The 14,868-nt window shown below is 41.4% G+C and overlaps 1 protein-coding gene across 1 annotated transcript in view; it reads right to left on the bottom strand.

Moving 5' to 3' along the window:
- Positions 1-8,886, bottom strand: part of MANBAL (mannosidase beta like) — a 28,803-nt gene extending 19,917 nt beyond the window's left edge. The window contains exon 1 of the mRNA XM_037811333.1: positions 8,819-8,886. The gene's annotated coding sequence lies outside the window, so the exon portion shown is untranslated. The remainder of the gene's footprint in view (positions 1-8,818) is intronic.
- Positions 8,887-14,868: the final 5,982 nt, after the last annotated feature.

The raw sequence follows: 14,868 nt of genomic DNA, 5'->3' as shown, positions 1-14,868 counted from the left end.
CATCTCTTGACCTCTCAGAGACTTAAGTGTTCTCATTAAGCAACAACAATATCTATTCAAAGCTATAATGCATTTAAGCTATTTTTTAATGGCAGTTAGGCAATATATAACAAAAGCCATAAAAGTGATTATATCCTTTAACTGAACAACTCACTTCCTAGAATTTAGAGTAAGGAAGCAATTCAAAAGAAGAAAAAGTTCATGGTAGCAGTATTCATAATACTGAAAAGCAGGAAGCAATTGTAGTGTCTGTCAATAAGGAAGCAGTTAACCCAATTATAGTGCATCATGGAATATCCCCCTTGCCCCCCAGCACTAAAATGGCAATTATAAATGCAGTACATCGAGGATAATGGGAAGCCTTTGCAAAATATTAATTGAAAAAGAAAGTGTTCTAGTTTGCTAATGCTGCCGGAATGCAAAACACCAGAAATGGATTGGCTTTTATAAAGGGGGTTTATTTGGTTACACAGTTACAGTATTAAGGCCATTATGCATCAGCAATCGGGTACCAGGTACCTTCACTGGAGGATGGCCAATGGTGTCCAGAAAACCTGTTAGCTGGGAAGGCACATGGCTGGTGTCTGCTCCAAGTTCTGGTTTCAAAATGGCTTTCCCCCAGGACGTTCCTTTCTAGGCCACAACTCCTCTTCAAAATGTCATTCTCAGTTGCTCTTAGGGTGTTTGTCCTCCCAGCTTCTCTGGAGCAAGAGTCTGCTTTCAACGGCCGTCTTCAAACTGTCTCTCATCTGCAGCTACTCTCTCAGCTTCTGTGCATTCTTCAAAGTGTCCCTCTTGGCTGTAGCAAGCTCGCTCCTTCTGTCTGAGCTTATATAGTGCTCCAGTGAACTAATCAAGGCCCATGCTGAATGGGCGGGGCCACACCTCCATGGAAATTATCTAATCAGAGTTATAACCTACAGTTGGGTGGGGCACATCTCCATGGAAACACTCAAAGAATTGCAATCTAATCAACCCTGATAGTCTGCCCACACAAGATTACATCAAAGATAATGGCGTTTTGGGGGACATAATACATTCAAACTGGCACAGCAAGCAACCGTATAAACACTGTGATCACAACTGTGTAGAAGCTGTGATTTCATGTTGCTAAAGCTCAAAAGAACCACTGGAAAATGTAAATTGTTGCTGTTAAGGTGAAGGGGTGTGAGTTTTAATTTTTTGGAAAATATTGAAACATGGATCAAATATAAGATGAGAAATCCATGTCCTAGCTATTTCCTTCACAAGTCTTTTGTTAGGGTCTACTGAAGCATTGTCCAATAGAATTTTCTGTGATGATGGAAATGTTCTTTATCTGCACTCTTCAATACAGTAGCCATCAGCCACATGTGGCTATTAACTGAAATGCGACTAGTGGGAATGAGAAATCGAACTTCTAATTTTATTTCACTTAAATTAATTTACATATGAATTGTCATATGATGTAGAGGCTCCCATACTAGACAACGCAGGTAGAAGGGTGTGTCTGTGTGTGTGTGAAAAAGTTCTGGAAAATATAAAATAATCTATACATATATTGTTTGCTTTAGAACTCTTATATAGTTTTCTCTGTACCCCTACATTTTAACTCCTAGCCTGCCTGCCAGTATTTTTTGGTTTTTCCTTTCCTGATTACATTCAGATTTCAACCAGAAGGCACTTCTCTCCCAGACTCCCTGTGACTGGTTTGCTCTTCCTGCCATTATAGCAGCCAGCAGCAAGTGAACCATTTGCCAGGTGTTGTGCAGAGTACTTTACAGCCAGCATCTCATGCATTGTCACAACTACTCTGGGAGGTGGGTATTACCAATGAGGAAAGGGAAACCAAGGTGGGGGAGAGATGAGGTGGCTTACCTAGGGATTGCTTGACTGGTCAGCATTCAAACTCAAGCAGGCTGGTTCCTCCAGAGCCTTCACTTTTACCCATTAGGTCAATGGCTTTCAAACTGCAGGTTGTGACCCATTAGTGAGCCATAGAAATCAGTTAGTGGGTTGCAACCAGCATTTTTTTTTTTTAAATAAATGACATAAGAAAATATCAGAGTTTGTCAAATTAATAAGGGACAGGACTATGTCTTGAAGCTTTTTTTCAGTTATATCCATCTTCATCCAAATATGTATGTTCTGGGTCATAATTTAAAATTGTATTTTTTAATGTATGAGAAACACTACACTGGAGTCTACTCCAGTGTATCTGATCCATTGTATTTGACCCACTGTGAGCTCCTGGACAGCAGGGACCCTGTGTGCATCTTGAGTTTGTCCCAAGGCCTAACTCAGGAATTTTTGGTCTATGATCACTATGCCTCTGTTTCCCACCTTTAAAGCAAGAGATGTCTCATTTAACAATGAGGAAGAGGAAGAAGAGCTGAGAGGCCAGGAAGCTTCCTTGAGTTCCTACAGTGAGTCAGGGCAAAGCTAGGCTTCTGAGAGCTGTGGGTTGATGTGACACCACTGCAATGTCTCTAGCCGTATGGTGCTCCAGACTTGCTTGCGGGCGGAGGTTTTATACACTGGGGTAATCTCATACCCCTACCAGCATATGATGAAAAGTACAAACCCACTTATCACCAAATGCGGCCGGCAATTTCATGGGGTTACGGGACCCCTTGAGGTCCATCCCTGAATGCCAGACAACAGTGTTGTGAGATATTCGTTTACTAGGCAAGTATTTATTGAGCTCCTACTATGTGCCTGTCACTATTCTAGTCACTGCCTTCATGAAATTCCATCCAAGTAGAAGCACTCAAACACACACATACAATCAACAAACCTTTAGCTAGACTGACCAAGAAAAAAAAGAAAAGACTCAAATTACGAAAATCAGGAATGAAAACAGGGACATTACTACTGAACTGATAGAAATAAAAAGGATTACAAGATAACACTATGAACAGTTATACACCAACAAATCAGATAACTTAGGTGAAATGGACAAATTCCCAGAAATACACAAATCACCAAACCTGACTCAAGAAGAAAGAGAAAATCTGAAAAGACTTATAACGAGATTGAATCAGTAATCAAATAACTTTCAACAAAGAAAAGCCCAGGACCTGAGGCTACACTGCTGAATTCTACCAAACATATAAAGAATATTTAAAACATCCTTCTCAAATTCTTTCAAAACACAGAGGAGAAAATCCTTCCTACCTCATTCTATGAGGACAGGATTACCAAAACCACACAAAGACACTACAAACTACAGATCAATATCCCTTATGAATATAAATGCAAAAATTCTCTACAAAATATTAGCAAACTGAATCCAGCAGCATAGTAAAAGGATTATACACAATGACCAAGTGGGATTTATCCCAGGAATGCAAGAGTGGTTCAATATATGAAAATCAACCAATGTAATACATCATATGAATGGAATGAAGAGGAAAAAAAAAATACACGATCATCTCAATTGATGCAAAAAATATTATCTGAAAAATCCCTTTTATGATAAAAATATTCAACAAACTAGGAATAGACAGAATTTCTAAAACCTGATAAAGGGCATCTGTGAAAAAGCCACAGCTAACATCATACTCAAGGGTGGAAAACTGAAAATTTTCCCCTAAGAGCAGGAACAAGACCAGGATGTCCACTCACACTGCATCTATTCAATATCGTACTGGAAGGTCTTACCAAAGCAATTAGGTAAGAAAGAGAAATAAAAGGCATCTGAATTAGAAAGCAAAAAATAAAATTATACCTATTTGCAGATGACACAATCATATATATACAGAACAACCTAAAGAATCCACACACACACACAAAAAGTAGAGGTAACAAATTCAGCAAAGTTGAAGGATACAAGATCAACATACAAAAATCATACAATCTGAAAAAGAAATTAAGAAAACATTTCCATTTACAATAGCATCTAGAGGAATAAAATACCTAGGAGTAAATTTAACCAAGGAGGTATAAGACTCGTACACTAAAAACTACAAAATGTTGTTGAAAGAAATTAAGAAAGACATAAATAAATGGAAAAACATCCCACGATCAAGGACTGGAAGACTTAATATTGCTAAGATGGTGTGTCAATTTGTATCTATTACGTCCCCCAGAAAAAGCCATATTCTTTGATGCAATATTGTGGGGGCAGATTAATCTTTTTGACTAGGGTATGACCTCTTGATTGGATGTTTCCATGGAGATATGACCCACCCAACTGTGGGTGATATCTTTGATTAGATTATTTCCATGGAGATATGGTCCCCGCCCATTCAGGGTGGGTCTTGATTTAATCACTGGTGTCCTATAAAAGAGTTCACAAACAGAAGGACCTCAGAGCAGCTGAGAGGGACATTCTGGAGAGCAGCCGAGAGAGACATTTTGGAGACAGTCGCTGAAAGCAGACTTTTCCTGACAGTTTGGGGATACTAGCTCAGTGTTTGCTCCGGAGAAGCTACGAGAGGACAAAACACCCCAAAAGCAACATATTGACGAAAGCACAGGAGCTGAGAAAGGAGCTGGAACACAACCTGGGAATAGCAGATGCCAGCCATGTGCCTTCCCAGCTAACAGGTTTTCTGGACGCCATTTGCCTTCCTTCGGTGAAGGTATACTGGTGTTGATGCCTTAATTTGGACATTTTCATGGCCTTCAGACTGTAAATTTGTAACCAAATAAACCCCCTTTATAAAAGCGAATCCATTTCTGGTATTTTGCATAATGGCAGCATTAGCAAACCGGAACAGGTTTCCATAACCCTCAAATTGATCTACAGATTCAATGCAGTTCCTACCAAAATTCCAACTGCCTTTTTGCAGAAATGGACAAGCTGATCCTAAAACTCATATGGAATTGCAAATAGTGAAAACAATCTCGAAAAAGAACAAAATTGGGGGACTCACATTTCTCAATTTTCCAAAACTTACTACAAAGCTACAGTAATCAAAACAGTGTGATACTGGAATAAGGGTAGACAGTCAGGTGGAATAGAATTGAGAATACAGAAATAAACTCACATAACCATGGTCAGTTGGTTTTTGACAAGGGTGCCAGTACCATTCAATGGGGGAAAGAACATTCTTTCCAACAAATGGTGCTAGGGCAACAGGATATCCACATGCGAAAGAATGAAGCAAGACCTTTATCTCATAACATATTCAAAAATTAACTCACAATGGATCAAAGACCTAAATGTAAGAGATAAAAGTATAAAACTCTTAGAAGAAAAGAGTGGAAGAAGACTAGGGCAGAAGCATGGAGACCATTTAAAAGGCTACTTACAACACTAAAAAAGGGATGCCTGCACCAAGATGATAAATTTCTCAGAGTATGGACATATTTTGAAGAGAAAGTCAAAGGATTGTTGAGGTGAAATCTAAAAGAGAGAAGTTAAAATAATCCCTGAGGGCACTGAGACTACTTTATATGATACTATAATGATGAATACAAAACGTTACATACTTGTCAAACCCAAAGAACTTTACAGCACAAAGAGTAAACCTTAATGTAGGAATATTTTAAAATCATTTAGGAGGTTTGAGTACCCAGGATGGAAAGCACAATGTGACAAAAGAATCTAAATGTATTATAATATATGAAAGAACCTCACTGAAGGGGTTGGGGAAATGTCAGACCTAAGAAACTTTGGAAATTAGTAGTGTCTAAAGGCAAAACAAACTATACATGAACTGTATTCTGGTTGACAAAGTAGTTTCCCACAACGGTACATGTTAACAATTTTGAAACCACTTGACTGAAAAATTATGTAAATGGATGGTGGATGATGAGAGCCAGCTATGTCACTGTTGAGCGGGAGTTGACAGATAAGGAAGAGGAAGAGGCTAGAATGATCCATGTGGTAAGGGATGAGAGTTGGAGACATCAGTATGAACTCATGTTTAGCTTAATATAGATACAGGTGGTTATATATAGAAATATTCATAGACATGCAAAACACATGGGTTGGTATATATTAACATATATCTCCTTGCTCTGTCAGCTGAGAGAGACTACAAGCAAGGAGACCCCAGTATCAATGAGCATACCTAGCACCCAGACCTTGGTTTCTAATACCATTCTCCAATAAAAGGAATCAGGGGCTCCTTGGAGAAATGGTTGATTCTAGAGCTAGGTCAGGAAACACACAAGATAGGCCTGGAGCATCTTGTAGTGCCAAAAAGTAAGAAAGTGCTAAAAAATAAAAATAAAAACAAACAAACAAACGAACAAACAACCACCACAATGAAGTACGAAACAGGAATATAGGAGCCAATCGAATGGGCTCCCAATGGCTAAAGCTGAAACAATTTTGACAAAATAAAGTAATACTGTATTATAACCCAAAGTATTAAATAAATATCCATGACTCTATACTGATAAAAATCAATTATTGCATAAAGAAATAAATAGGGAAGAATAGGCAAATTGCCAAGGCAGAAGAATTCCAAATAGTTAGTTACTCTGCTTTTGTGGGGACTGCGCATAGTGACTTGCTTCCTAAGAGTACAGTATGGGAAGAGGAAAAAAAGAGTAATTTTATAATGGAAAACCTTGACAAACACTACCATCTCCAGCCAGGTGATCAAGAGTAACATCAGGCATGATGCCATATTGATAGTATGTTCCCTTGGGTCGGTAAGATGAGAATAGCACTTTACCTCTGTGCTCCTCCTCCTCAAAATCCACAATCCCAGACTAACCATGAGAAAAACATCAGATGAATCCCAATTGAGAGATATTTTATAAAATAACCAGCCAGTAATCCACAAAACTGTCAGGGTCATCAAAAACAAGCAAAATGTGAGAAACCGTCACAACAAAGAGACATGAAAACTATATGTAACACAGTATCCTGGATTAGACCCTAGAACAGAAAAAAGATATTAGAGAAAAACTGAAGAAATCTAAATAAAGTATGGACTTTGGTTAATAATAATGTATCAATATTGGTTCATTAACTGTAACTAATGTACCACATTAATACACGATGCCCATAATAAGAGAAACTGGGTGTGGGTATATGGGAACTCTCTGTGGTATCCCTGTAAGAATTTAGTAAATTTAAAACTGTTCTAAAAAAAGATTATTAAAAAAAAAAAAGGAATAGGCCAACATTTCAAAATAAATAAATAACCCCTGAGACTTGTACAAATCTCCAGGATTAATTAATAGTAACCAAATTGTCTCTAAAACTGGAAAATCCAGATTCCAAAATTGCCAGAAGACTCACCATCTCCCAAATTCCCCTACTGTAGTGTAGCGTGTGGTAGGGAATTTTTGGCTTTTAGTGAAGAGATTTAAAAACTCTATTCTGACATCATCAGCCATTAGAGAAACAAATCAAAAGTAAAACGAGATACCACTTTACACCCACTAGAATGGCTATTATTAAAAAAGCAGAAAGTAAGTGTTGGCAAGGATGTGGAAGAAACAGGAACCCTTGTACACTGTTGGTAGGAAAGTATAATGATGTAGCTGCTGTGGAAAATAGTTTGGAGGTTCCTGAGAAAGTTAAACATGGAACTACCATATGTCCCTGAAATTCCACTCCTAGGTATATACCCAAAAGAATTGAAAATAGGGACTCAAAAAGGTATTTGTATGCCAATGTTCCTAGCAGCATTATTTACAATAGTAAAACGATAGAAGCAATCTAAGTGCCCATCAATCAATGATAAACAAAATTTGGTATATCCATACAATGGACTATTATTCAGCCATGAAAAATGAAATAAAGTGCTAGTATACACCACAGCATGGATGAGCCTTGAAGACATCATGCTGAGTGGCAGGCACAATATAAATATTATATGATTTCTCCTACATGAAATAATTAGAATAAGCAAATTCATAGAGACAGAAAGAAAAGTGGTTACCAGGGCTGGCGGGAGGGAGGAATATGGGGTTACTGCTTAATAGAAAGGGGTTTCTATTTGGGATGATGAAATTGTTCTGGAAATAGATAGCAGTGGAAGTTACACAGCATTGTGGATGTACATAATGTGACAGACTTGTTCACTTAAAAATAGCCAAGTATGATGTTTACGTTATATATATTTTACAATAAGAAACAGACTAGAAAATATAAAACCGGTGACAGCAGGAGTTAACGCAGCCTTTCAGCAACAGACTGTATACCCAGACCCCTTCCATTAAAACAAATTCCCAACAACTGCTCAGAATTGGATTACAATTTCATCCTGTGCAAAGCTAAGTCATTTCCCAGAGCAAAGACACAACTGGAAGCCAGTGGGTTGTAAATGGTGTGCAGATGACCTGGAAAACATAATTATTAAATCTGAATTTGTTACCACCACTTAAAAACTGTGAGAGTTCACATAGATTCATTTGCCGCTTCTCTTGAAAATAATTACTTCACCCAACAAAAGCGCTGTGTATTTAAGTGCTCTACATTTACCATCTCTTTCAATCCTTGGAAAAACCCGACGTGCCCATTTTACAGAGGAGGAAACTGAGAACGAGAGAGCACATACGACTTGCCCACAGTCACGGAAAAAGACGGTGTCACACTCGGGATTCGAACTCAGACTAGGCTCCTCCTAATGCTCCAACAGTAGAAGAAAAGATCCCAACGTGAGCACGAGGAGCCCTGGGTTCTCGCCCAGGCTCTGAACCAAAGAACAGGGAGGCATCAGGAGAGGCCTCCATCTCCCTGGGCCTCAGATTCGCCTTTGCAAGTAACTTCCTAACGAGCACCGTGGGAAGTTAATTACACCGCCCGCAGAGCGGCGCCCGGGCCAGCCAACGACAACCCCAGGGACAGTTCGGCCGCCACACTTCAGCCCACCCACTCCGTTCGTCCCCGTCGCGCCTCCGACTCCGCCCCGCCCTGAATCCGTACCGGACAGCCGGCGCCGCCGCATTCACCTCCCGCTCCACCGCGCTGCACCCCCGGAAGTGGTTCCCCGCAACCCCGGAGTACGGAAGTGACGTACACTTAGCAAACGCCGGCTCAGTTGCGCCTGTCCCGCTAGAGCTTGGTTGTGCGCGAATGCCAGGGGATTGTTGCACTTCTGTTCCCACAGTGTGGGTTCTAGCCGGAGAAAGAAGCTGCGAGAAGCGAGGTCCAGACCTCCTCGATTCTTCAAGCCCTGTTAACAGCTCAGTCCACTTTGGCAGTCTTTTATAGAGACCTTAATTTTATGCCAGGCCCTGGGGTATGAGCCTACGGTGCAAGGGGGAGACAGAAACAATTTCTTATAATTTAGGCACAGGCCAATATTTATAATTCATTAGAAAACATTTGCCCAGAACCTAGTGTATGCCGTGTTTAAACTAAGTTCTGCTCAACAGATACTTATTGAACACCTGACTTGTGCAGGTCAGTGGGGGTACAGTGGTGAAGCAGACAGATGTAGTCTGCCTTCAAGGAGTTTGCAGTCTGGTGAAGGCAGCAAGACTAAAGTAAAGAGTTCCATGATTGAGAATGGGTGGGGCAAATAGTGGGAGGAAAGAAGACCTAGTTTAGACAGAGTGTGGTAACCAGCCTCCAAAATGGCCCCCAAGGATTCTTGACACCTGGTGGTCTATGCCATTGTGTAGTCCCCTCCCATATGGAGTAGGACTGATTTATGGGAACAATAGGATATTGTGAGAACAAAAGACCGTGAGTTCCAATGTTAGCTCATAAATGACATTGCAACTTCTGCTTTGCTCTGTCTTGTATCACTCCCTCAGCAAAGCCATCTTGTGTGGACTCTCGTGTAGCAGTCCCATAGAGAGGTTCACATGGGGATGAACTGAAACCTCTTGCCAACGACCAGCTCCAACTTGCCAGCCATGAAAGTGAGCCACTTTCAGAGTGGATCCTCCAACCCTAGCAAATCTTCAGATGACTGGCCCCAGCCAAAATCTTGAGAGACCTTGTGCTAGAAACACCCAGCAAAATCTTGAATTTCTGACCCAGTGAGTCTGTTTTAAAATGCTAAATTTTGGGGTAATTTGTTCTGCAGCATAGCTAACTAATACATAATGGACCAAGGAGAAGGAGTTGGTTGCTGGAAATTCAGAAAAGATTGAGATCTGTCTCACCCTCAAGGAGCTCCCTCTATCTTGGAGGACAAAGACAGAAATAATTTTAATTCACTCAACATTCACTAATTCCATACCATGTGAGGTGGTATGTGGGGGGGGGCGGATCCAAAGATGCATCATTCACTCGTTCAACAAATATTACGGAGTTCTGCTATGGATCAGGCACTGTAAGACTAGGAAGACAAAGGTGAGTAAGTGGATCCCTGCTCTTGCTGAGTTTACAGATGAGGGATTAGTGTCTATAACCCCCACTAATCAATCACATGGATAAATATATACTTACAAACCATGAGATGTGTTGAGAATAAAGATTGGGAAACTGTGAGAGAATAAATAACATGGAGGATGTAACTGAGAGAGGGTAATCAGAAAAGGGTGACATTTAAGCTAAGAAATGAAGAATGAATAGGAGTTTGGCAGGCAAGAGAAGGAGGGAAGAATATGGTGGGAAGGTGAGAGCTCTGGGCCATGGGAAAGGGCCTGAAGCATAATAGCTTAGGGGAGTGGGTGGGAGAAGCTGGGGCATAAAGGGTACAGATATTTAGGATTAGACTTGGTATTTGCCCTTGAGGGGCTCACTGTGGGGTGTGAATGAGGAGGGTCCTGGGAGACACAGGTGCTTTGAAACCTGTTACTCTCTGTATTCAAATATGAAAGATCCCCATTGTGGCTGCTGTAAACACAGCTGTTTTCTTACTCTCTGGAAGCTCCTGAAGGGCTCTAGCTGAGTCTTCTCCATCTCTACGTCCTTCACCACTCCATTAGCACCACAGCACAATGGAGAGCTTTGAGGCATGCTTGCTCATATCCCTGATACTTAGGTGAGGCACAGTGCTTGCACTGTGAAGGAGGAAAGGGTGTAAAGGCATGGTCTCTGCTCTGAAAAAATTCCTGAACTAGATTAACACATGCCAGTTTTTAATTATCAAATTATAGCTGCCGTTTGTTGAGTATTCACCAGGGGCCAAGCTCTTTACACATATCAATATTCTCCCCCCACCCCCAGCAGCCCCATAAGGCTGGTAGTATTATCCCCATTTACAGATGAAGAAACCGAGGGCTGGAAAAGTTAAGCAACTTCCCAAGATCTCACGGAAACTGTATACGTAACCACTGCATTACCGGGCCAACCCTTACATTCAAGATGAATGCTACGTACTGTGAGTATGCTCGGAACAGGGGAAAGATCATTAGGGGCTAGGTATCGTTGAAGGCTTCATGGAAGAGATAGGCTTAAAGTGTGCTCCAGATTTGGGGCTGTATTTGGATATGGTAAAGGAAAGAGATGTGAGAGATCCAATACTCAATTTTTCCACCTCAGAGCCTTTGCCTTTCTTGTTCTCTCTGCCTGGAATGCTCTCTTCTCCCAGTGCTTCACAAGACAGGTTTGTGCTCATCCCCCAGGGCTCAGCCAAATATCACCTATTCAGAAAAGTCTTCCCTGATTACCTTTTGTAGCTGATTTTTTTTTTTTCTAAAGATGGCTGCAGTCTTTCCCATCCCACATGCTCTTCTTTGACCAACAAAATATGGGGGAAGTAATGCTGTATTCATTTCAGTCATGGCACTTAACTGAGCTGGAAGTCAACCACCATGTAACCACTGTGACTACCCTGAGGCCACCGTGCTGTGAGAACCAAAGCCACATGGAAAAGGGGAGTTCAAGGAGCACCAAGGCACTGTCTTTGGGAGGTAGAGAGATGGATAGATATGGATGGAGCAAATATAGTAGAATACTAATCGTAAAATCTAGGTGGTGGGTATAGAGCATCTGCCATATAATTCTTTCAACTTTTTTGAACATTTGAAAGTTTTCATTATAAAATTTTGGACAAAAAGAAACCATCTCCAGCTCCAGCCACCTCAGCTAAATGCCACATGGAGTAGAGACAAACTGCCCAGCCCAGCCTTTCCCAAATTCCTGACCTACAAAATCATGAGCTAAATAAGTGAGTATCTTAAGCCACTAAGTTTTGGAGTGTAAGTAACCTCCCTTCCTTTCTATCACAGTTCTCTGCCTATTTCTGTTTTTTGTTTTGTTTTTTTTTTTGTTGTTGTTTTTGTTTGTTTTATTATTTCTGCCTATTTCTTTTATAGTAGCTACCACAGTTTGTAATTATCTTATTTGCTTATTTATTGTCTGTCCCTTCCCACTAGAATGTAATCTCCATTTCCTTTGTTCACTTCTGCGTCCCAGTGCCTAGCACACTGCCTGAGTAGGTACATCTGTTTGTTGATTGATTGATGGACCAACTGATGGAGCCCTTCTGAAAAGTAGTGGGAGAGACTCCCAGGGGTGTAAATCTCCCTGGCAATGCAGAATATGACTCCCGGGGATGAATGTGGACCCGGCATCGTGGGACTGAGAGTATCTTCTTGACCAAAAGGGGGATGCAAAATGAGACGAAATAGTTTCAGTGGCTGAGAGATTTCAAATGGAGTCGAGAGGTTACTCTGGTGGACCTTCTTATGCACTATATAGATAACACCTCTTAGGTTTTAATGTATTGGAATAGCTAGAAGTAAATACCTGAAACTACCAAACTCCAGCCCAGCAGTCTGGACTCCTGAAGACAATTATATAATAATGTAGATTACAAGGGGTGACAGTGTGATTGTGAAGACCTTGTGGATCACACCCCCTTTATCTAGTGTATGGATGAGTGGAGGAATGGGGATAAAAACTAAAGGACAAATGGGGTGGGATGGGGGGATGATTTGGGTGTTCTTTTTTCACTTTTACTTTTTATTCTTGTTCTGGTTCTTTCTGATGTAAGGAAAATGTTCAGAGAGAGATTGTGGTGATGAACACATAACTATGTTATCATACTTGGACAGTGGATTGTATACCATGGATGATTGTATGGTGTGTGAATGTATTTCAATAAAACTGAATTTAATTAAAAAAAAAAGATACAAAAAAAACAAAGTAGTGGGAGAGAAGAGACAGTTCATAGAGTTGGAGGGAAACAGGTGTTCATCACTTAGGCCAGCCAACATCTGAACCCCCTTTTGTGGGGAATCTTAAGAAGCACGGGGTAGGGAAGTAGCCCTACCTCCCGCTATGGCAGATGAGTAGGGTGGGCACTCCCTCTCCACAGCTCCTGCTGGAGCATGGACAAGTGACCTAACCATGACCAGTCAGAGGCCCCCAGCCTGGACTCTGCATCCAAAGGTAGAAATGCCACCTGTAAGAGTCAGCCAGAGATTGTGGTGAGTCCAGAGCCTGAGGCCTTGTCCAGAGCAGGTGGTTCTTGGCCTTTGGTTGGTTCTGCAGTGTTCCCATCAATTCCTTCTCTGCCTTAGGTTCAGCTTCAGTATGAAACCAAGAAAAATCCAGAATGCTGAGCCAAAAATGGGGGGCAGTGAGGGGGTGTCTTCTATATTCCAGAAAGGCAAGGGACACATTTGCCTTGGAGTCAGCAAGGCCCAGACAGCAGTGGGGATTCACCACATTCTGGGCTCTTTCCCTGGGCCTCCAGGAACCTTAGAACAACTTTGGTTGTTCAAAGCCTGTTCTCCTCTTGTTTTCTGCAAGGTGTAAACTCAGGGCTGGATTCCCCACTTGGGTATCTGCAAATACACAGTGCCCTGTCCTACTCCTGTGTTCCAGGATTTTCCAGAAGTCTGCTCCAAAGGAGGAGAGGCTCACATTTCAGTGCTGTTCATGAGAGAGCATCAGACAGATTTCCATTGGAAGATAGATCCCGTATTAACACTGCAGAGGGGCTGCCCTTCCCAGGAAAATCGAATGCACTGACCCATTCTTTTGATCCAAAAGAGTGCCAACTGTATGTCAGATAAGCATCAAGGACAAGTTTTGGGCTGGGGGTGGGGGAAGACAGGCACAGAAACAAACAAATAACAATAGGATATTTTGAGTCCTACTTATGAAGTGTGTGCAGAGTGATGTGGGAACCCAAGAGAACCGTCACACTTTGCCTTTGGAACTCAAGGAAGGCTTCCTACAGTAGGTGCCGTTCAATCTCAGGAGAAGGGGACAAGAGAAGCAAAGTCCCAGGCTAGGGCTCCCACTACCAATGCCCCCCAAGGAGGAAGACCAGGGCTTCATTTCTCTGAAATGCGTCAATCATATAAGCAACACATACTTCCCATGCATGCAGCATCTGGATCATATTCGTTATTTCCACATTTATTAAGTGCCCCACTAAACTTGGCTCTGACAGCACAGTTGGCTCCCTGGGTTAAATCCACACTAAATATTCAGTTACACACAGCACAAGCAAAATCGTATTTGGTGGGGATTACTTCACTTGTCCCGTGAAGGCACTTTTTCCAGCTGAATAATAATAGTGCCTTTTAAGTCTTGAGGGACTTTAAGTCTTGAGAGACTTTAAGCCAGGACAGCTTCCTCAGAGGAAGACAGAATCTGGGTGTTGTCATCTACATTTTGTAGTTGGATGAACTCAGTATAGAGATTTGGTCCTAGCCACATAAACTGGAATCTTACTCCTCCTTCAGGGCCCAGCTTAAATTACCTCCTCTTTGAAGTTTTTTTGGTTCCCCCATCAGAATTTCCAAGCAGCATATGATGGTGAAAGAAGTTCTGGCCTAAGAAAAATGGTTGAGCCCTCACTGCACAGAGGACCCTGTGACAGATACTCTAACTGCATACATTCACTGGATCCTCCCAGCAACCCTGAAAGAATGTTTCCATTTCGTACCTGAGGACACTGAAGCATAGAGAAGTTGAGTGTTGGGCTTAGGGTTACACAGATAATAAGTGTTGGAGCCAGAATTCAAACCCAGGTCTGTCTGGCTCCCAGTCCCATTGTCTTAACCACACACAATCCTGGGTATTAATCCATTCATTTATTCAACATATACTTATTAAGC

This window comes from Choloepus didactylus, chromosome 19, assembly GCF_015220235.1.
Source record: "Choloepus didactylus isolate mChoDid1 chromosome 19, mChoDid1.pri, whole genome shotgun sequence".
Taxonomy (NCBI): Eukaryota; Metazoa; Chordata; class Mammalia; order Pilosa; family Megalonychidae; genus Choloepus; species Choloepus didactylus.
Note: the sequence above shows the minus strand (reverse complement) of the source record. Positions and strands in the feature narration are given on the sequence as shown.